The 22,930-nt window shown below is 54.3% G+C and overlaps 2 pseudogenes; one reads left to right on the top strand and one right to left on the bottom strand.

Moving 5' to 3' along the window:
* Positions 1–1,105: 1,105 nt before the first annotated feature.
* On the bottom strand, positions 1,106–2,043 carry LOC142602575 (olfactory receptor 14A16-like; annotated as a pseudogene).
* A 10,119-nt stretch (positions 2,044–12,162) lies between these two features.
* On the top strand, positions 12,163–13,100 carry LOC142602574 (olfactory receptor 14A16-like; annotated as a pseudogene).
* Positions 13,101–22,930: the final 9,830 nt, after the last annotated feature.

Below are 22,930 nucleotides of genomic sequence, written 5' to 3'. Positions count from 1 at the left end.
AGAAGTTCTGGTATTCAGGGGAGAGGGAAAATGGAGTGACAAAGGAAGGAAAGGATGTGGTCAGGGCTGTTTGGTGTCACCTGTGAAGCAGCCCTGCCCCTGATGTGAATGACTTCTGTGGTCAGAGAGAACCTTAGAGCTTTCCTGACTTGGAAAACCTGAAGGGGACTGAAGGAGAACATTGTTCAGGCTGCAAGGCACCTTGACCAACGTCCTGCTCCAAGAAGGGTCAGGCCAGATGTTGTGGTTTAAGCCCAGCTGGCAGTTACACACCACACAGCTGCTCTCTAATCCCTCCCCCCCCCCCCCAGGGGATGTGGAGGAGAATGGAAAAAATGCTCATGATTTGAGATAAAGACAGTTTACTAGGTTAATTACAGGAGATCACAATAACAATAACACTAAAATAATATTGAATAGGACAACGAAGATGATGACGACGACGACAACGATGATGATAGAGATTCATTTCCCCAAGTAAAGTCTTTCTAACATATGAGGCTAACTGCTGAGTGTAACTGCTGGGTGAGGACACAGCCATGTGCCCCCGCCATGCACACTCACTCACTTTAGGAGTTTGCTGGCATTTTCTCTCTGGTGCATTTACCTGGGCAGACCTAAGCCTTCAGGCACTGCCCTTGGGAGAACCCCTTTCATGATGGAAACGCTGTTATGAATGTCAGCTCTGTCACAGAAGTGCCCATGGCTTGTCCCTGCCTGCTGGCAAAGGGCCGTCACACAGCAGGACCATGATCAACCTGCCACTGCTCTCAGGCCTTACACCAACACAAAGGCTCAGCAGGAGAGTACAGAGGTGGGAAGAGAGCAGCTCGGGAAAGACCAAGCGGTGGTGGTGGTGATCCCTGGCAGCGTTGCTGTGGTGGGACTCTTTTCCCCTCCACCTCTGCACACAGGCACTGCCCCTGCAGCTCCAGAGAAGTTCTCAGAGAAAGAATCTCAGATCAAGAGGTCATTTCTGGGACCTGTATTGTGGTTTAAACCACAGAGAGCACAGCTCCTCCTTACGCATTCTCTGGGTCAGACAAGACAGGTAGATCCTGAATGAGGAATTGTACACAGAAGAAGAGTGTCAGTTTATTGCTGCTTAAGAACATCCAGTCACCACTTTCCACACTGCATCCTTGAGCTGCTGGTTCCTCATGCTGTAGATGAGGGGGTTCACTGCTGGAGGCACCACCGAGTACAGAACTGCCACCACCAGGTCCAGGGGTGGGGACGACATGGAGGGGGGCTTCAGGTAGGTAAACATGCCCGTGCTGACAAAGAGGGAGACCACGGCCAGGTGAGGGAGGCACGTGGAAAAGGCTTTGTGCCGTCCCTGCTCCGAGGGGATCCTCAGCACGGCCCTGAAGATCTGCACATAGGACACCACAATGAACACAAAACAACCAAATACTAAAAAAAGGCTAACCACAAGAATCCAACTTCCCTGAGGTAGGAGTGTGAGCAGGAGAGCTTGAGGATCTGGGGGATTTCACAGAAGAACTGTCCCACAGCATTGCCCTGGCAGAGGGGTATGGAAAATGTATTGGCCGTGTGCAGCAGAGCATGGAGAAACCCACTGCCCCAGGCAGCTGCTGCCATGTGGACACAAGCTCTGCTGCCCAGGAGGGTCCCGTAGTGCAGGGGTTGGCAGATGGCAACGTAGCGGTCGTAGGCCATGATGGTGAGAAGGGAAAACTCTGCTCCAACCAAGAAGAAAAACATAAAGACCTGTGTAGCACATCCCAAGAAGGAGATGGCTGTGGTGTCCCACAAGGAATTGGCCATGGATTTGGGGAGAGTGGTGGAAATGGAGCCCAGGTCGATGAGGGAGAGGTTGATGAGGAAGAAGTACATGGGGGTGTGTAGGTGGTGGTCGCAGGCTATGGTGGTGATGATGAGGCCGTTGCCCAGGAGGGCAGCCAGGTAGATGCCCAGGAAGAGCCAGAAGTGCAAGAGCTGCAGCTGCCGTGTGTCTGCAAAGGCCAGGAGGAGGAACTGGGTGATGGAGCTGCTGTTGGACATCTGCTGCTTTTAGGCATGGGGTCCTGTCCAAGGAGGAAAAGGCAGTGAGAAGTCAGGGCAGAGTTCTCTGAGCAAAACCTATTCCACTTCTCATGCAAGACCTCTCCCTGTTCAGGAAGACTTTTGGCAGGTCCCTTTCGACAGGTCCATTTGGTGCTAGCTGAGGGTGCCACTGGGAGGAGGGGGCTCTGCTGTGGGCTCTCGAGGGGTCAGTCCTGCCTTGCAGCAGTACGTCAAGAGGAGCACGGGGTGATCTCAGACTAAATCCACTCTTGATATGAACGAGCTTTTCAGCATTGTCGCTCCCATTTCACCCGGCTGCAGAGCAGAGCTCTGGGGCTCTGGGTTCCTTCATTTTGTTCTAGTGACCTCACCACAACTGCAGAGCAGTTTTTGAGGCAGAAATCCCTGACATTCCTGTGGCACTCCAAGTGACACCTTTCCCTTAGTGCAGAGTGGGGAGAGCTGCTCTCTCCATCAGCCCTGGTCTCAGCTGCCCTGTGCTGGCAGCTCTTCCATCACAGCCTGATGTTCCCCGTCAAAGAAACTGGACACTGCTGCAAGCAGAGGCAGCCAGTTTGCAAGCGCACAGCTCCAAAGCCCTCCCTGCTGTCTCCTCTCATCCTTCCCAAGGAGGACCTCAGCTCCCCGCTCCCAGCCAGGGACACACGGGGCTCAGTGCAGCTGCCCACCTACAGACCATGAGCTGCATCGCCATGGCCTGAGCGCTGAGATGTCTTCTCCATGGGGCTCCTCTCTGGGGCACAGGAGTCCATAGGAGAGCGGTGCCATTGTGGGAGGCAGCCTGCAGGCCAGCAGGACCCCCAGGGAAAAAGTCACAAGTCCGACAGATGGGGTGTCCTGGAGTGAGGGTCAGCTCATTGCCAGCCCCACACACGGACGTGCCCTGAGCGCCCAGGTGAGGTGGGGACAAAGGCAGCAAGAACAGGAGCTGGAACAGCGAGAAATGCCCCAGTGCTCCAGCCAAGGCTGGAAGGACAGGGACAGACAGGCACTCAGGGCTTTCTCCTCACTGAGGGGTCGGGCTGCCAAGGAGAAGACTCAGCCTGAAACCCCACGACCCGGGGGCAGAGTCTGTGCTGGGTGGCCGAAACGCGGGGCTTGCTGTGGGAAAGTGTCTGCACTGCATGGCACGTCCGGAGGTACCCCAATCCGCACGCCCATGGCATTTCTGGGAGCAGCTCCTTCTCCCTCCCTGCACATGTCTCTGCTGCCTGGCCCTGGCCCTGGCACTGCTTCTCTTTGCCCATGTCACCTCCCTCTCCGTGCTCACAGAGCTCATCCCACCCACCCTGTGCTCAGCGATGCTCTGCAGACCCCCTCCTGGCATCAGGGCACTGCCCAGGGGAGGCTCTGTGTGCGCAGGGCTCACGAGAAGCTCCGACAAGTCCTAATGAAAATGGACTTGTCACTGCCTTCTCCAAAGTGGAGACATAAATTCCCATCTGCCACTACCCGTCCAGCCCACAAGAGTGGGAAATTCAAGGCAAAGACGATTTACCTTGCATGAAATACATTCCCGTCCCATAGAGGCAGCAGAGTCCCTGCCCCGGCACACAGCCCCTGGGGCGCAGGGACCCTGCTCGCAAGGACAGCCCTGGGCACCCCTGCCTGCACACCCAGCTTCATACCCCTGCAGCCGTCCACAGCAGAAGGCAGCCCTCATGCCTTGTCCCTCTCATGGGGCAGCAGGGCATCCCTGCTCTGCAGCACGTCCTCCTGCTCTGTGCTGCACAAACTCTCAGAGTCCTCCTGACACAGCCCACAACCTGTCAGCTCTACCAGCTGGAGGAGATCCCTCCAGGCACTGAAGCTGCCTTGCCCTGCACCCACAGACTTACCACGTCGAGGGCTGTGAAGATTCCTCCTCCAGTGAGCTCTCAGCATCCTCCCGCTCCCAACTGCCTTGAAGCTCTCTCAGCCTCGCAGGTCTCCTCTCGCTGCCTGCAGGCAGTGCCCTCAGCCCTGCTCCTGGCCAGAGCTGTCTCTCTGCAGCCCTGCCCACGGGCCATGAGCTCCCTCCCTCCCAGGAGCCCGGCCCAGCTCAGCAGCAGAGGACCAGCCCAAGGTGGCACTTTCTCTGTCCCCTCTGGGCTCCCTCCAGGTGTCCCTGGGGCTCCAGGGGAACCTGCTCTGAAACAAGCTGAAGGAAGATCTCCTGTTCCCTCCCTTAATTGAGGAGAAATAATTCCTTACAGCAGAGCTGGGCAGGAGAATCACCTCTCCTTGTCTCAGCATTCGACAGGACTCCAGGCAGTGACAGGGAGGGGTCTCCTTTACCCCTGCCGAGGGAAGGGAGGCAGGCGAGTCAATCGAGGCAGCTCAGCCTTGCTTTGCAGCCCTGGCGCTGGCAGGGGACTCAGCTCTCACCTAGGGCTGCCACAAACCCACAGCTGCTCAATACCATGGCCAAATGCAGGCCTGCAGTGCTACAGGAGATGACAGGGCTCTCCAGCACAACTGGCTGCAGCTGGCAGAGACACCACAGGACACACAGGACAGCCGTTCCCCTTCAGAGCAGGGGTGTGACAGACCACCCAGGGCCTCTCAGGCACACTCCCTTTCCGTGGGCCAGTGACTGGCTGCCACCGCTGCCTTGAGGCAAGGTCTGTCCCAGCTCCATCTGGGAGATACAGGCAGAGCGTGACTATGAAGCAGGTCACAGTGGTCTCTGTACTCGTATGTATCTACTCCCAAAGTCTGCTGGTTCTACTCTATCTTTTATTCATCCCCTGAATGGTACAGTCAAGGAACAGGACAACGATTATCAAGGTGTTCCTGGACCCCAAAATATCCCCTGTGAATGGAGAAAAGAAATATCAAGCCCATTTTTAAAAAAAGGAGGACCCTGGGAACTACCACCCACTCCGCCTCACTTCTGTGCTTGCCAAGATCATGGAGCTCATCCTCCTGTTAGATTTGTCAAAACTTATGGAAGAGAAGGAGGATATTAGAGACAGCTAACCAGGCCTCACCAAGGCTAGATTGTGCCTGACTAACCTCGTGGCCTTCTATGATGTAGTGACTGCATCAGCAGGAAAGGGAAGAGCTACAGAATTTCATCTGTCTGGACTTCTAGGAGACCTTTGCTACCGTCCCCTACAAGGTTGTTGCCTATAAATTGGTGAGACATTGGTTTGATGGATAGATGGGTAAGGAACTGGCTGGATGGCTGATTCCAAAGAGTGACAGTCAATAGCTCAGTGTCCAAGTGAAAGCCAGGAACGAGGAGTTTCCCTCAAGGTTCCGTACTGGGACCAATACTGGGACCAATATCTTAATGATATACAGAGGGGGATTGAGGGCACCCTCACCAAGATTGCAGATCATAGAACCCAAGAACAGCTCAAGTTGGAAGGGATCCATAAGGATCATTGACTCCAACTCCTTGCTCCTCTCAGGACTATGTAAATATTAAACCATATGACTAAGCGCATCTTCCAGACGCTTCTTGAAATCTGACAGGCTTGGTGCTGTGACCACTTCCGTGGGAAGTCTATTGCAGTGATTGACCATTCTAATGTCATATCCAAACTTCCCCTGATGCCGCTTCATGCCATTTCCTCGTGTCCTCTCACTGGTCACCAGAGAGAGGAGATCAGCACCTCCCCCTCCACTGCCCCCCTTGAGGAAGTTGGAGACTGAGATGAGGTCACCCCTCAGCCTTCTCTTCGCCAAGCTGAACAAGCCAAGTCACCTCAGCCGCTCCTCGTAAGTCTTGCCCTCGTGACCCCCACACCATCTTGGTCACCCTGCCCTGCACACACTCTAATACTTTGATGTCTTTCTTGTACTTAGGTGCCCAAAACTGCACACAGCATTCAAGGTGGGATCGCACCAGTGCAGTGTAGAGTGGGACAGTCACCCCTCCCCTCGACCAGTTCACTACGCTGTGCTTGGTTGTCCTGCTTTCAGCTGGGATGGAGTTCATTTTCTTCCGAGCAGCTGGTACAGTGCTGTGGTTTGGATTTAGGATGAGAATCACGTTGATCACACACCGATGGTTGTTGTTGTTACCATTCAGTCAAGGACTTCTCAGCTTCTCATCCTGGCCTGCCACTGAGAAGGCGGGGGGGCACCCAGGAATCTCTGAGGGGACACAGCCAGGACGACTGACCCAAACTGACCAAAGGAGATTCCATAGCACAGGAAGAGGTGTTAGGCACAGTTCAAAGAAAAGGAAAGCCCATTCCTCAGCTGTATATTAGGTCCACGTGAGCTCCTCTGAATTCCAGGTCCAACAGGGAAATAGAAAAAGCATTTTTTGTGTCAGAGAGAGTTCAGGACCCCTCCAAGCACTCCCTGCTTGGACCTCTTGGTCCATATTAGCTCTTTACGCACAGTGAGTAACACCCTGAAGTCAAGAGCTCCCTCGATTCATGGAGGGAAGCAATGAGTCAAAGTGATTGAAATACTCTCTTTTCAAATGCTAAAATTGCCCTAATCCAATTCCATCTGGGTTGCAGGAACGTCTTTAGTTCTCTCATGCCCTGCAAGGGAAATGAGATGTGACTCCATTGTAGGGGAAGGCAGGGATGAGAATGGTGTTGGACACTGGGGGTGCACTTGCCCAGGCTTCCTTGTCTAGTCAAGAGTGAGAAATGAGTTCCCTCAAGTGAGATGCCTTGGCCTTCTCTGCCTGGCCACCAGCTCCTGCTTCAGGAAGGCTCCCCTAGGTCCTGGGTCACATTTCCCTGTCCCACGTAAGGGCTTTAGTCACCCCCGTGTGTCTTGCAGGCAGTGACCACTTCTGTGGGGGGAATGCATCACCCTCGGAATGAAGATGTGAGGCAACTGTTGAAACATAGACAGAAAAGATCTCTCTAAGAACTGTGTAAGAAGACTTCATGTTCAGATCCTTTGAGGCTGATCTCCTAATTCTCATGGCTTTTCTCTTAAGCCATGGACATGGACAAGCAAGATGATGACATCTTCTCTCCCTTTATGTAAATAGAGATTTATACAGCCCAATTCCAAACCCCATTTTTCCCAACACTGTGAAAGGAGAACTTGTTCTGCAGAGCTGTAACCCAGCCAGGATGTCCCTAAGCTGTGTCACTTCAAGGGGCTCATCCACCCCAGGGGCAGCACTTTGGATTTGCCCTTGCTGCAGATCACAAAGGTCCCTATTGACCCATCCCTCCAGCAGGTTTGTTCGTGAGAAGAGACTCTGGTGGGGGATGGTGTGGAAAGCCTTGCCGGTGTCCTGGTGAAATACCCGCACTGCTCTCCCCTCACCCACAGCTGCGGTCCTTTCATCAGAGGAAGCAATGAGGATGGTCAGGCAGAATCAGCCCTGGGGTCATCCCGCCACCTCCTCTGTCACCCCCCCAGAACTGCTCTCCAAGAGGATATGCTCTGGTACACGTCCCTCAGCCAAAGGGAAGCTCAGCAGCCTTTACTTCCCCAGGTCATCCTCGGGGCCTCTTGGAAAGGTGCCAGTCGTCAGGGAGTCCCCGCAGTCTCCAGGACTTTTCCTCCATGATGGAGACTGGCCTCCCTGTGACATCGTCTTGCTCTCTCAGCACCCTGGGATGTAGATCCTCTGGTCCCATGGACTGGTAAGGGTTCTGCTGCTTCTGTAACTCTTCCTGAAGCCGTAAACAGTCATCTTATTGCCCTTGAAATCCCGTCCAAGACTCAACTGAGATCTAATGCAGACCATTGCTGAGCTTGGAGGATGCTGGTCTTGAAGACCAGCTCTGCTGCCCTTCAGTGCTGCTGACCATTGGATCCCCACTAAATCTCCCCAAAACAGACACAAGTCTGCTTCTCACAGCTCTGGGGTCTGGAGTCTTCTAGAAGCCTTCCTCACTCTCCTTGGGCACTGGCACCCCACCATTGCCAGGCCAGGCCAGCCAGTCTTCTCAGCCCTGGCCAGCTCTACCTTGCTTGTAAGCATCACATCCAGGCTTCCATTACCCTTGCTGGCCCATCTGCCAGCGGTGCTGAGAAATTGTCCCAAGACACGCCAGAGATGGCCTGGGCTGTTGGCATCCTGCTGTGTTCCCCTTCCAGAAAATGCCATGGTCATGAAAGAGCCCAGGGAGAACCAGGCTTCTACGTGGAGAGTCTCCCTTGGGGTGCTTAGAGAGGTCTATGCTTGCTTTTTCATCCTGACTGTGGGTTCTTTATGTTCCACTACAATTCCACCTTTGCTGGCCTCTCCTCTGATGCTCACCCACAAGGGCTCTCCCAACTTGTCCCCTGTCCCACCAAGGAGCTCCAGACATCCAAGTACCTTCTTCAGTTAGAGGGAAGCCCACTCCTAACCCTTCCAGCCTGTCTCTCCTGAAATGCCTGTACCCACCCATTGCAGCACCCCAAGCTGTGTGACGTGTCCCACCACACCAGGGCAGGTACTCCATCGATGTCAAAAAGCACAGGCTCCAGGTGGCCCTGTCTTTGACCTCACCTGAGGCCACAGGTGAACATTTTGGCTGTAGCACGGGAGGTGTGCCTCCAGGCCAAGCTCTGACTTGCCTCAGGGAAACCTGGTGCCAAGGCTCCAAGCCCCTGTGTGTGTGCAGAGGCTTTGCTTCCGAGCAGAGACATGCCCGAGTGGTTGGCAGATGGAACCATCAAGCTGAAACTGGATGCCAGGAGAGTGAGCAAGCCCTGCTGTCCCCCAGGCCAGAGAGAAACAGGGCTGGGAAGGGCAGCCCTGGCAGCAAACAGGGTTTTTTGTCAGTGGTGCCTCTGCTGCCCCTGGGGGCCTTTGCCAGAGGTGAAGCTGATCTCCAGCAATGACAAGGTGCTGCTGACAGGCCCACTGGGAACAGTTTGGGTCTCTTCCTTGACTTGTTAAAAAGGGGGTGAGTTAAAACCAGAGCTTTGCAAGTGTAGGCAGGAGACCCCGGTTTCTGACAGGTTGGACGGCAGGCTGCCTGAGGTCCCTTCCACCTCAGGTCTCTGAGGATCCGATGGGGATGCTGGGCCCTAGTTCCAACTGGACTTCTGCAGATGTTTATGGGGCATGAAGCCTCCTGTGCTGTAGGTGACCATCTAAACCAACCCCTCAACCAGTGAGGAGAGGTCGACACCTGAGTGGGACTCGCTCTGTGCAAAGCCTGGGGAGTCCTGGGCAGGGAAGGTTTTAGGGGCACGGGGCTCTGTGCAAGACACTAGATGATCTTGTTTTAATGCCTGTAGGCCTGTCAGATGTCAGTGAATGGCATGGAAATGAAAGGAGGAAGATCTGAAGAGAAAGAGGTAAAGTAAAGAAAGGTGTCGACAGAGTCTTCAGCTTTTGTTTTTCTGTCTTTGGAGGGGGATTGCCTTTTCCCAGAACTGGGAATGGATGTAGGACATGAATGCCTTCAGGTCGAGGGACACAGAGATAATCATTGTCCTGTTCCTTGACTGTACCATTCAGGGGATGAATAAAAGATAGAGTAGAACCAGCAGACTTTGGGAGTAGATACATACGAGTACAGAGAGCACTGTGACCTGCTTCATAGTCACGCTCTGCCTGTATCTCCCAGATGGAGCTGGGACAGACCTTGCCTCAAGGCAGCGGTGGCAGCCAGTCACTGGCCCACGGAAAGGGAGTGTGCCTGAGAGGCCCTGGGTGGTCTGTCACACCCCTGCTCTGAAGGGGAACGGCTGTCCTGCGTGTCCTGTGGTGTCTCTGCCAGCTGCAGCCAGTTGTGCTGGAGAGCCCTGTCATCTCCTGTAGCACTGCAGGCCTGCATTTGGCCATGGTATTGAGCAGCTGTGGGTTTGTGGCAGCCCTAGGTGAGAGCTGAGTCCCCTGCCAGCGCCAGGGCTGCAAAGCAAGGCTGAGCTGCCTCGATTGACTCGCCTGCCTCCCTTCCCTCGGCAGGGGTAAAGGAGACCCCTCCCTGTCACTGCCTGGAGTCCTGTCGAATGCTGAGACAAGGAGAGGTGATTCTCCTGCCCAGCTCTGCTGTAAGGAATTATTTCTCCTCAATTAAGGGAGGGAACAGGAGATCTTCCTTCAGCTTGTTTCAGAGCAGGTTCCCCTGGAGCCCCAGGGACACCTGGAGGGAGCCCAGAGGGGACAGAGAAAGTGCCACCTTGGGCTGGTCCTCTGCTGCTGAGCTGGGCCGGGCTCCTGGGAGGGAGGGAGCTCATGGCCCGTGGGCAGGGCTGCAGAGAGACAGCTCTGGCCAGGAGCAGGGCTGAGGGCACTGCCTGCAGGCAGCGAGAGGAGACCTGCGAGGCTGAGAGAGCTTCAAGGCAGTTGGGAGCGGGAGGATGCTGAGAGCTCACTGGAGGAGGAATCTTCACAGCCCTCGACGTGGTAAGTCTGTGGGTGCAGGGCAAGGCAGCTTCAGTGCCTGGAGGGATCTCCTCCAGCTGGTAGAGCTGACAGGTTGTGGGCTGTGTCAGGAGGACTCTGAGAGTTTGTGCAGCACAGAGCAGGAGGACGTGCTGCAGAGCAGGGATGCCCTGCTGCCCCATGAGAGGGACAAGGCATGAGGGCTGCCTTCTGCTGTGGACGGCTGCAGGGGTATGAAGCTGGGTGTGCAGGCAGGGGTGCCCAGGGCTGTCCTTGCGAGCAGGGTCCCTGCGCCCCAGGGGCTGTGTGCCGGGGCAGGGACTCTGCTGCCTCTATGGGACGGGAATGTATTTCATGCAAGGTAAATCGTCTTTGCCTTGAATTTCCCACTCTTGTGGGCTGGACGGGTAGTGGCAGATGGGAATTTATGTCTCCACTTTGGAGAAGGCAGTGACAAGTCCATTTTCATTAGGACTTGTCGGAGCTTCTCGTGAGCCCTGCGCACACAGAGCCTCCCCTGGGCAGTGCCCTGATGCCAGGAGGGGGTCTGCAGAGCATCGCTGAGCACAGGGTGGGTGGGATGAGCTCTGTGAGCACGGAGAGGGAGGTGACATGGGCAAAGAGAAGCAGTGCCAGGGCCAGGGCCAGGCAGCAGAGACATGTGCAGGGAGGGAGAAGGAGCTGCTCCCAGAAATGCCATGGGCGTGCGGATTGGGGTACCTCCGGACGTGCCATGCAGTGCAGACACTTTCCCACAGCAAGCCCCGCGTTTCGGCCACCCAGCACAGACTCTGCCCCCGGGTCGTGGGGTTTCAGGCTGAGTCTTCTCCTTGGCAGCCCGACCCCTCAGTGAGGAGAAAGCCCTGAGTGCCTGTCTGTCCCTGTCCTTCCAGCCTTGGCTGGAGCACTGGGGCATTTCTCGCTGTTCCAGCTCCTGTTCTTGCTGCCTTTGTCCCCACCTCACCTGGGCGCTCAGGGCACGTCCGTGTGTGGGGCTGGCAATGAGCTGACCCTCACTCCAGGACACCCCATCTGTCGGACTTGTGACTTTTTCCCTGGGGGTCCTGCTGGCCTGCAGGCTGCCTCCCACAATGGCACCGCTCTCCTATGGACTCCTGTGCCCCAGAGAGGAGCCCCATGGAGAAGACATCTCAGCGCTCAGGCCATGGCGATGCAGCTCATGGTCTGTAGGTGGGCAGCTGCACTGAGCCCCGTGTGTCCCTGGCTGGGAGTGGGGAGCTGAGGTCCTCCTTGGGAAGGATGAGAGGAGACAGCAGGGAGGGCTTTGGAGCTGTGCGCTTGCAAACTGGCTGCCTCTGCTTGCAGCAGTGTCCAGTTTCTTTGACGGGGAACATCAGGCTGTGATGGAAGAGCTGCCAGCACAGGGCAGCTGAGACCAGGGCTGATGGAGAGAGCAGCTCTCCCCACTCTGCACTAAGGGAAAGGTGTCACTTGGAGTGCCACAGGAATGTCAGGGATTTCTGCCTCAAAAACTGCTCTGCAGTTGTGGTGAGGTCACTAGAACAAAATGAAGGAACCCAGAGCCCCAGAGCTCTGCTCTGCAGCCGGGTGAAATGGGAGCGACAATGCTGAAAAGCTCGTTCATATCAAGAGTGGATTTAGTCTGAGATCACCCCGTGCTCCTCTTGACGTACTGCTGCAAGGCAGGACTGACCCCTCGAGAGCCCACAGCAGAGCCCCCTCCTCCCAGTGGCACCCTCAGCTAGCACCAAATGGACCTGTCGAAAGGGACCTGCCAAAAGTCTTCCTGAACAGGGAGAGGTCTTGCATGAGAAGTGGAATAGGTTTTGCTCAGAGAACTCTGCCCTGACTTCTCACTGCCTTTTCCTCCTTGGACAGGACCCCATGCCTAAAAGCAGCAGATGTCCAACAGCAGCTCCATCACCCAGTTCCTCCTCCTGGCCTTTGCAGACACACGGCAGCTGCAGCTCTTGCACTTCTGGCTCTTCCTGGGCATCTACCTGGCTGCCCTCCTGGGCAACGGCCTCATCATCACCACCATAGCCTGCGACCACCACCTCCACACCCCCATGTACTTCTTCCTCCTCAACCTCTCCCTCATCGACCTGGGCTCCATTTCCACCACTCTCCCCAAATCCATGGCCAATTCCTTGTGGGACACCACAGCCATCTCCTTCTTGGGATGTGCTACACAGGTCTTTATGTTTTTCTTCTTGGTTGGAGCAGAGTTTTCCCTTCTCTCCGTCATGGCCTACGACCACTACGTTGCCATCTGCCAACCCCTGCACTACGGGACCCTCCTGGGCAGCAGAGCTTGTGTCCACATGGCAGCAGCTGCCTGGGGCAGTGGGTTTCTCCATGCTCTGCTGCACACGGCCAATACATTTTCCATACCCCTCTGCCAGGGCAATGCTGTGGGACAGTTCTTCTGTGAAATCCCCCAGATCCTCAAGCTCTCCTGCTCACACTCCTACCTCAGGGAAGTTGGATTCTTGTGGTTAGCCTTTTTTTAGTATTTGGTTGTTTTGTGTTCATTGTGGTGTCCTATGTGCAGATCTTCAGGGCCGTGCTGAGGATGCCCTCGGAGCAGGGACGGCACAAAGCCTTTTCCACGTGCCTCCCTCACCTGGCCGTGGTCTCCCTCTTTGTCAGCACGGGCATGTCTGCCTACCTGAAGCCCCCCTCCATGTCGTCCCCACCCCTGGACCTGGTGGTGGCAGTTCTGTACTCGGTGGTGCCTCCAGCAGTGAACCCCCTCATCTACAGCATGAGGAACCAGCAGCTCAAGGATGCAGTGTGGAAAGTGGTGACTGGATGGTCTTAAGCAGCAATAAACTGACACTCTTCTTCTGTGTACAATTCCTCATTCAGGATCTACCTCTCTTGTCTGACCCAGAGACTGCGTAAGGAGGAGCTGTGCTCTCTGTGGTTTAAACCACAATACAGGTCCCAGAAATGACCTCTTGATCTGAGATTCTTTCTCTGAAAACTTCTCTGGAGCTGCAGGGGCAGTGCCTGTGTGCAGAGGTGGAGGGGAAAAGAGTCCCACCACAGCAACGCTGCCAGGGATCACCACCACCACCGCTTGGTCTTTCCCGAGCTGCTCTCTTCCCACCTCTGTACACTCCTGCTGAGCCTTTGTGTTGGTGTAAGGCCTGAGAGCAGTGGCAGGTTGATCATGGTCCTGCTGTGTGACGGCCCTTTGCCAGCAGGCAGGGACAAGCCATGGGCACTTCTGTGACAGAGCTGACATTCATAACAGCGTTTCCATCATGAAAGGGGTTCTCCCAAGGGCAGTGCCTGAAGGCTTAGGTCTGCCCAGGTAAATGCACCAGAGAGAAAATGCCAGCAAACTCCTAAAGTGAGTGAGTGTGCATGGCGGGGGCACATGGCTGTGTCCTCACCCAGCAGTTACACTCAGCAGTTAGCCTCATATGTTAGAAAGACTTTACTTGGGGAAATGAATCTCTATCATCATCGTTGTCGTCGTCGTCATCATCTTCGTTGTCCTATTCAATATTATTTTAGTGTTATTGTTATTGTGATCTCCTGTAATTAACCTAGTAAACTGTCTTTATCTCAAATCATGAGCATTTTTTCCATTCTCCTCCACATCCCCTGGGGGGGGGGGGGGAGGGATTAGAGAGCAGCTGTGTGGTGTGTAACTGCCAGCTGGGCTTAAACCACAACATCTGGCCTGACCCTTCTTGGAGCAGGACGTTGGTCAAGGTGCCTTGCAGCCTGAACAATGTTCTCCTTCAGTCCCCTTCAGGTTTTCCAAGTCAGGAAAGCTCTAAGGTTCTCTCTGACCACAGAAGTCATTCACATCAGGGGCAGGGCTGCTTCACAGGTGACACCAAACAGCCCTGACCACATCCTTTCCTTCCTTTGTCACTCCATTTTCCCTCTCCCCTGAATACCAGAACTTCTTCACCTTTGCTACTGGAATACCCTCCAAAAAGAACGACCCACCTCTTAATCCTTTCCCTGGTGGTCATGTGTTTCTTGTTTTGTACCCTCTTTTGGTCTTTCTGAGATGGTTACTGTGATGTTTTCCACCTGGGTAGCAATCCCATTAAGTACATCATTCTCATTACCTGAAGCATCCTGAAAGTCATAGAGTCATAGAATCATAGAATAGTTTGGGTTGGAAGGGACCTCAAAGATCATCTAGTTCCAACCCCCAGTGCTGCGGGCAGGGACACCCTCCACTAGACCACATTGCCCAAAGCCTCATCCAACGTGGCCTTAAACACTTCCAGGGATGGGGCCTCCACAACCTCTCTGGGCTACCTGTGCCACTGCCTCACCACCCTCACAGGGAAGGATTTCCTCCTAACATCTAATCTCAATCGACCCTCTTTTAGTTTCACCCCATTCCCCCTTGCCCTGTCACTACACTCCCTGATGAACAGTCCCTCACCAACTTTCCTGTAGGCCCCTTCAGGTACTGGAAGATGCTCTAAGGTCTCAACAGAGCCGCCTTTTCTCCAGGCTGGACCCCAACTCTCTCAGCCTGTCCTCGTAGGAGAGCTGCTCCAGCCCTCCGATCACCTTCGTGGCCTCCTCTGGACTCTGTCCAAGAGCTCAATATCTCTCCTGCACTGGGGTCCCCAGGGCTTTCTGGGGTGCAAGCACACACTGCCGGCTCATGTTGAGCTTCTCATCAATCAAGCAGGAGCTCAGCCAAGTGCTGGAACAGGTCACCCAGAGAGGTGGTGCAGTCTCTGTCCTTGGGGGTTTTCCAACTCGCACTGAATCAGCCTTGAACCACTTGGTCTGACTCTGTTTCTGACAGGTTGGACGGCAGGCTGCCTGAGGTCCCTTCCACCTCAGGTCTCTGAGGATCCGATGGGGATGCTGGGCCCTAGTTCCAACTGGACTTCTGCAGATGTTTATGGGGCATGAAGCCTCCTGTGCTGTAGGTGACCATCTAAACCAACCCCTCAACCAGTGAGGAGATGTGGACACCTCAGTGGGATTCGCTCTGTGCAAAGACTGAGGAGTCCTGGGCAGGGAAGGTTTTGGGGGCACGGGGCTCTGTGCAAGACCCCAGATGATCTTGTTTTAATGCCTGTAGGACTGTCAGATGTCAGTGAATGGCATGGAAATGAAAGGAGGAAGATCTGAAGACAAAGAGCCAAAGCAAAGACAGGTGTCAACACACTCTTCAGCTTTTGGTTTTTTTCTGTCTTTGGAGGGGGATTGCCTTTTCCCAGAACTGGGAATGGATGTAGGATGTAAATGCCTTCAGCTCGAGGGACACAGAGACCTGGTGCCAGTGTAGATGCCCTGGGAAGCCCTGCCCAGCCTCCACCTGCAGCTTGCAAGGGGCTCTGGTCTCCCACAGGTCCTCTGTGACAGATGCCAATCCCAGGCCAGCACCTCAGGTACACAGGGGTCCCTCAAAGTGGCACTGCCTCTTCATGCTCAGACAACTGGGGTCTGCATGGGAAGGGGCACATGGGGGGTTTGGTTTGGTTTTTTTTATACATTGAAATCATCTACAAGGACATGTTCATCAGATGAATCCTTGGAGTATTTGTAAGAGCTGGCAATGTTTTCCCACCATGACAGAATGGGAATTTCCTGGAAGTAGACTAACGGCAGCAGCAGAAGTATTTACCTTCCCCTGTCCTTGCATTACCACTACGCTGTCTATTCTTTCATCTCCCTCATTGCTCAGGTGTTTCCACCTCTCCTGGTTCAATGGCCATGCCTAAGGACATCATTGCAGCAGACTATCTGGACGTACGCCCTTCCCATTGCTCCCAGGTTTCCTCCTCCGCTTCCTCTTTGGCCAATCAGATGCCTCTCAACTCTCTGGTTTCTGCTTGGAGCTTCAGGGAGTTAGAAACTTGCCCCATCTTTCAGAACTCTCATGAACTCTTTAGTCAACACCTTCACTGTGTCTGTACCTATCCTTTGTTATCCCCATGGTTAAAACTGTTCTTGTATGGAAATATCTTGTGAAAGGTAGACCATATTAGATGCTGCTTGGACCCAGCATCCAGCTGAGGAGAGAGATTTCATGTTCATTAACTTGCATCGTGTTTAACTGTTGTTCGTTGTCAATGAAGAGAAACCTTTGTGTGCCTGCGTGCAGCCCAGGTCTCCAAGGAAAGCAGGTGGGAGCTGGTGTGAAGGAGCTGTACCATCCAGCTGCAGAGCTCAGTGGAGAAGCCTGATGTGAGGAAAGGTGATGCAAGGCCCAGGTGGCTGATGAGGGAACTGGTGGCCTTGGGGAGGAGCGAGGTTGGTCCAGACAGTGCTGGATCTCAAGGGACTGCTTCTCCTGCCTCTCCAGATGTCTTTAGGAGACAGCTTGGACCAACATCCATTGTACAACACTGCTATCACTTCTTCTGTAAACTGACAAGTGATAGAAAATAGCCTTGAAAGAAAAATCCTCCTTCATGAAATCTTCTTTGACATCTTCATCATTAAGTACTCAGCTACAACCTCTCCAATTAGTCGGACAAGGCTTGAGGACTTGAAGAAAATTACGGGAAGAGACATGGCTCGTTAGACTTTTCTGTACTTTAATGAGCCCCATGGCGTATTTGCTGCTGAGTCCATGCACCTCAGATACCAAGAAAAGGAGAGTGAAGAAACCTCTGGAGAAGGCCAAGTCAGCAGTAAAGCCCAAAGTACCTTGAAGCATGAATGGACCCCACTGGGGCCATTACTGACAAAGCCTCCCCAGGGACTCGTTAGAGCAGATCATTGGAGGCCATGATGACAAAGCAAGGCAAAGTGCAGGCAGCTCTGATGCTGAGGACACCCTGGCTTTGTCTGATGAAGCAGAAATGCCAAGCGCCTACCCCCAGCCCCTGGCAAGGGACATCCTGACCCTCACCTGTGTCTCAGGGCTCTGCCTTGGCATGTGGGGAGTGGGATGCCAAGGGAAGGACAACGGGATGACACCTCCTGGCTTCCCCCGCGGTGGGTGCAAGGAGGCAACAATGCCCCATGGCCACGAGGACAGCGTGTCTCCTCTGAGACCTCTGTGGCAGGGACATCAGCCATAGCCAAGGGGGCAAAGCCCTCGGTTCCATCGGGGCCTTTCAGCCTTGCCAGCACCCTTGGCCATCGGCACCACAGGCCATCCTACACTGCCCCACGCCTCTGCCTGTTTCCCTGCAGGCTGCAGGCACCCAACGCGCTTCCCCACCTTCTTCTCACCCCATGCTATGGCCCTACCTGGACTGCTCTCTCTCCCTCCTCGCCACATGTTCCCTCAAACACAAAGCCATGGTCTCCTCCAGACTCCCTGCAAGTCACTTTTTGCACCACAGCACTGCCCTCAGAAGGACAGTTCTTCAGCCTCACCTCCACTCGGCACCTCCAAAGCTGCAGTTTCTCGTGCTTTTCCTTTCTTATCCTTCTTGCCCACGACTAATAATTAGTGCCATCACCTCAGAAAGGAATTTTCCAGCTGTCTCGAGGTACCCTTATGCTTCCCTCACCCTCCACTTCACCAGGATGAAGCAGCCCAGCTCTCTCAGCCTCTCCACACACGACCACTAACCCTATCTTGGCAGACTTTCTCTGCCCACGTGACAGTTCCTCCCCATCCCTCCAGAACGGGGAGCCCCCCACCCTGGGACACACCACTGCAGAGGTGGCCAGACACCAGTGCTGAGTCAAGATGGAGAAGTGCCCTTGCCTGGGTGGCCACGCTCCTCCCAGGGCAGCCTAATGTGCTCCTGGCCATCTTCCTGTTTAGCACCACTGGCTGCTCTGGCATCCCTCCTAATGCCCAAAGCCTCCTCCTTGAGGCCGCTCCTCCACCAGTCATGGCCGAGCCTGCCTTGATGGATGCGTGTTGTGGTGTAACCCTGGCAGACAGCTCAGTGCCACACAGTCGCTGCCTCACTCATGATGTCCTATGGTATGGAAGATGCATTTAGTCAGTTGTGGCCAGCTGTCCCTGCCATGTCCCCTCCCAGCTTCTCGTGCACTCCCAGCCTCCCTGCTGGTGGAGCAGCCTGAGAAGCAGGAAAGGCCTTGATGCTGTGCGAGCCCTATTCAGCAATAACCAAACCATCGCTGTGTTATCAGCACATTTTTTTGTCACAAACTCAAAGCACAGAGCCATACTGGCCACTTTGATGAAAATTGGTTACACCCTAACCAAACCCAGTACAATGGGGTGGTTCTGGCCCCTGATGCAGAACATCACAAGATCAAAAGGAGAAGATCCCTTCTCTTTGGGAAACTTCTTGAGGTTTCTCTTGATGAAATCCCAGAGCTTCTCAAGGTCGTTTGGAGTGAAGCTCCATTGTGTCAGCGGTTAATGTGTGCGTGCAGATGGCTCACCAGACTTGTGGTGCATCTGAAAAGATGACAGCAGTAGGAATGAAAGGACACGACAGATAATAAATAAGAAGCAAAGCTACTAATTCAAAGATATGCTAAAGCCTGGAGCTCTGCCCTGGGATTGGTGATGAGCCTGTGGAGAGCTTGTGGGTCAGGATTAGCCAAGCAGACCAGCACAGGGGACCTTTCAGTGCATGTCTTACTCTCTGCTTGATTAGGAAGAAGTAGATGAGCCCTTCTGCAGGCCACTGGAAGAAGCCTCATGTTCTCACACCCTGGTCATCAATGAGAACTCCCCAGGCATGTGCAGATGGCATTAGGAAAGCCAAAGCCCAACTCGAGCTGAATCTGCTGAGTGACCTGAAGGACAACAAAACCCGTTTCTATGACTACATAAAGAGCAAAAGTAAGACTATTCAAAACGTACATGGTATCTGGTCCAGGATATGGAAAAGCCCATGAGGGTCAAGGTCTTCCTGACCACAGGCTGTACTGCTAGGACCAAATTTCAGGTATCTCAGGGAAATTGGGAGCGAGGAAGACTTCACCTTGGTGCAGGAGTCTCAGGTTAGGGAACATTTCAACAAAGCGGCCATACCTGAGCCTACGGGAACTGAGGGGATGCACCCACGATGCTGAGGGAGCTGGCCAATGTCACTGCGAGGCCACTCTGGACTTTCTTTCAAAGGTGGTGGTTACTGAGAGAGGTTCCTGCTGACTGGACAGAAGCAATTACCAACACTATCTCAAAGAAGGGCAAGAAGGAGGATGTGGGGAGCTTTCAGCCTGTCTCCTCTAGCATCCCCCGAGACACACTGATGAAGTAGAGGTTAGAGAAGTGGAGAGTGATGTGGATGGAGAAGTGACTGAACTACCTGGCTCAGAGGATCGTGACCGTGGCACAAAGCCCAGCAGGAGGTACCATGAGCTGCGGTGCAGGCACCAAAGCTCGGCCCTCAGTCTGGGAGTTGCCAGCAGGCAGTGCCAGTGGCTGCAGCACCCAAGAGACCCACGGCCCCGTGCGCAGCAGCGAGTCCTGTTCTGAGCATGGGGAGCTGCTCTGGCCAGAGAGGAGCTGCTGGGAGCACTGGATTGGTGCTGCCCACCTGTGGCGTACGAGGGGGTGAGTCTGATGTGTGGCTGAGGGAAGCCCTCCCGCTGAGCCAGGAAAGGAGCCCCTTGCTTTCTGAACTCCTTCTCAGAGAGGAACCTAGGTGCGGCTAGGTCCGGTCTGAGTCCTAGACTTGGTCAATGGTTTATGTCTAAAAGTGTGTAGCCATATGTCACAGTCACCGTTTGCCTGTCAGAGCCCCCTCCAGGACTCTCATGAGACAGTTTTGCAAAGGTGAATCAGACAGAAATTTTATTAAAGCAACAGCAAGGCTTTTGACACCGTCTCTGATACCATCCTCGTTTCAAGTTTCGGCAGTGTGGGTTGGAGGAATGGACAGTGAGGTGGTAGAGAAGTGGCTGAATGGCAGAGCCCAGAGGGTTGTGATAAGCGGCGCAGAGTCTGGTTGGAGGCCTGTAGCTAGTGGTGTGCCCCAAGGGTCAGTGCTTGGTCCGGTCTTATTCAACATAATCATCAGTGACCTGGACGAGGGGACAGAGTGTACCCTCAGCAAATTTGCTGATGAGACTAAGCTGGGAGGAGCAGCCAACACACCTGAAGGCTGCTCTGCAATTCAGTGACATCTGGACAGACAAGAGTATTGGGTGGAGAGGAACCACATGAAATTCAACAAGGGCAGAAAATTCAAGTGTAGGGTCCTGCAGCTGGGAAACAACAACCCCAGACACCAGTACAGGGTAGGGCTTGGCCTGATGGGAAGTAGCACGGCAGAGAAGGACCTGGGGGTCCTGGTTGACAAGCAGCTCTCCATGAGCCAGTAATGTGCCCTCATGGACAGGAAGGCCAATGGTATCCTGGAGTGCATTAAGAAGAGCACGGCCAGGAGGTCAAGGGAGGTTCTCCTCCCCCTCTACTCTGCCCTGGTGAGGCCACATCTGGAATATTGTGTCCAGTTCTGGGCTCCTCAGTTCAAGACAGACAGGGGACTACTGGAGAGAGTCCAGCAGACTGGAGGGCTGCGAGGATGATGAGGGCACTGGAGCATCTCTCGTATCAGGAAAGGGGAGAAAGCTGAGTCTTTTAATGTGGAGAAGAAAAGACCGAGTTGGGATTTCATCAATGCTTATAAATATCTGAAGGGCGAGTGTCAAGACTAAGGAGCCAGATTCTTTCCAGAGGTGCCCAGTGACAGGACAAGTGGATATGGGCACAAACTGGAACACAGGAAGTTCCATCTCAACATGAGGAAAAACATCTTCACTCTGAGGGTGACAGAGCACTGGGACAGGCTGCCCAGAGAGGATGTGGAGTCTCCTTCTCTGGAGAGATTCAAAACCTGTCTGCATACAATCCTGTGCAACCTGCTCTAGGTGATCCTTGTTTGATTGGAGGGTGGACTAGATGATCTCCAGAGGTCCCTGCCAACCCCTACCAGTCTGAGATTCTGTGATTCGGTGACCCGTGATCCTTCTCCTGGCTCCGGGCTTCTATTGATGCCACTGGCATTAAACTGGGAGGAGTGAGATGGATTGAGGTTCCCCTCCCCCGGCCACTTTAGTTTAAAGCCTTCTTCACCAGCCTGGCAAGCCTATGGCTGAAGATGCTCTTCCCCTTCTCTGACAGAGGGATCCCATCAGCCCTCGGTAGACCAGGTTTCTCAAAGCCAGTCCCATGGCCTTAGTAGATGAACTCCTGGCTGTGGCACCAGTCAGCAACCAGTGGGGCAACCATTTGTTGACCAATTCAAACCCCTTCCCTTTGACCAGGAGGATGGATGAAAAACCTGTGTGTGCTCCAGAGTCCCTTCCCACCGCTCCCAGGGCTCTGTCATCCTTCTTGATACTCCTCAGGCTGCTCCTGGCTGTATCACTGGTGCCCATGTACAACAGCAGCAACGGAAAATGGTCAGTGGCCTGTAGGAGGCTTGGTAGTCTCCCAGTGACATCCCTGCTCCGAGTCCCCGGTGAGGAGCACACCTCTCTAGAGAGTGCCTCAGGTCAGCAGATGGGTGCCCCTGGGCCTCTCCGAAGAGAGTTGCCTACTGCTATCAGCCGTTGCCTTTTCTTAGTTGCGCTGGTTGTTATACGGTGAGCAGCTCGGGCTGCCTTCCTCAGCTCCAGCGTCTCTCCTGATGTGGCAGGTCTTTCCTCCTCAGCCTGCAGAGCGGTGAAGAGGTTCTGCAAGGGCACCTCAGGCTTCTCGTGTGGTGATCGCTTGGTGATGGGTCACCCCAAGCAGGGAGAGCCATCTGCATGCAAACATTCACAGCTGAGTACATGGAGCTTCAGTCCAGGGGGACCTGGAGGAACTCTGGGATTTGGCCACCAGAAACCTCTTCAATTTCACAAGGAGAAGTGGCCAGTGCTGCGTGGAGGGGAAGGATAACCCCGTAGGTCAGGGCCAGCTGGAACCTGACCGACTGAGCAGTGAGCCTGAGGAGAATGGCATGGGCACTACAAGGGACAGCACTACATGGCATGGGCACTACAAGGGACAGCACAGGAGCCAGTGGTGGATCCTCACCATGAAGAAGGCCAGCTGCACAGGGGGATGGATGTCTTGCGAGGAGCATGGCCACCCAGACCTCTTGACTTTTGCTCCCCCTCCAGTGAGCCGTGGTGTGGGCACAGCTGGACCAGCGTTTCCCTCTGTGGGAATTCCTGCTTGTGGTGGGTCGACCCTGGCTGGGGTCCAGGTGCCCACCAGAGCCGCTCTATCACTCCCCTCTTTCTCTAGATGGGGAGAAAAGGTATAACTAAAAAAAACTTATGGGTCGAGATAAGGACAGGGAGAGATCATTCTCTAATTATCATCACGAGCAAAACAGACCGAACTTAGAGAGGGAATTCATCTTATTTATTACTAAGCAAAACAGAGTAGAGGAATGAGAAATAAAACCAAATCTTAAAACACCTCCCCCCACCCCTCCCATCTTCCCGGGCTCAACTTCACTCCCGGCTTCAACCTCCGCCCCCCCCAGCGGCACAGGGGGACGGGGAGTGGGGGTTACGGTCAGTTCATCACGCGGTGTTTCTGCCGCTTCTTCCTGCTCAGGGGGAGGACTCCTCTCATCGTTCCCCTGCTCTAGCATGGAGTCCCTCTCACGGGAGACAGTCCTTCAAGACCTTCTCCAACGTGAGTCTCCTCCACGGGGTGCAGACCTTCAGGAGCAGACTGCTGCAGCGTGGGTCCCCCACGGGGTCACAAGTCCTGTCAGCAAACCTGCTCTGGCGTGGGCTCCTCTCTCCATGGATCCACAG

This window comes from Balearica regulorum, chromosome 7 (genome assembly GCF_011004875.1).
Source record: "Balearica regulorum gibbericeps isolate bBalReg1 chromosome 7, bBalReg1.pri, whole genome shotgun sequence".
In the NCBI taxonomy this organism is placed as follows: Eukaryota; Metazoa; Chordata; class Aves; order Gruiformes; family Gruidae; genus Balearica; species Balearica regulorum.
This window is presented reverse-complemented; position numbering and strand designations above follow the sequence as displayed.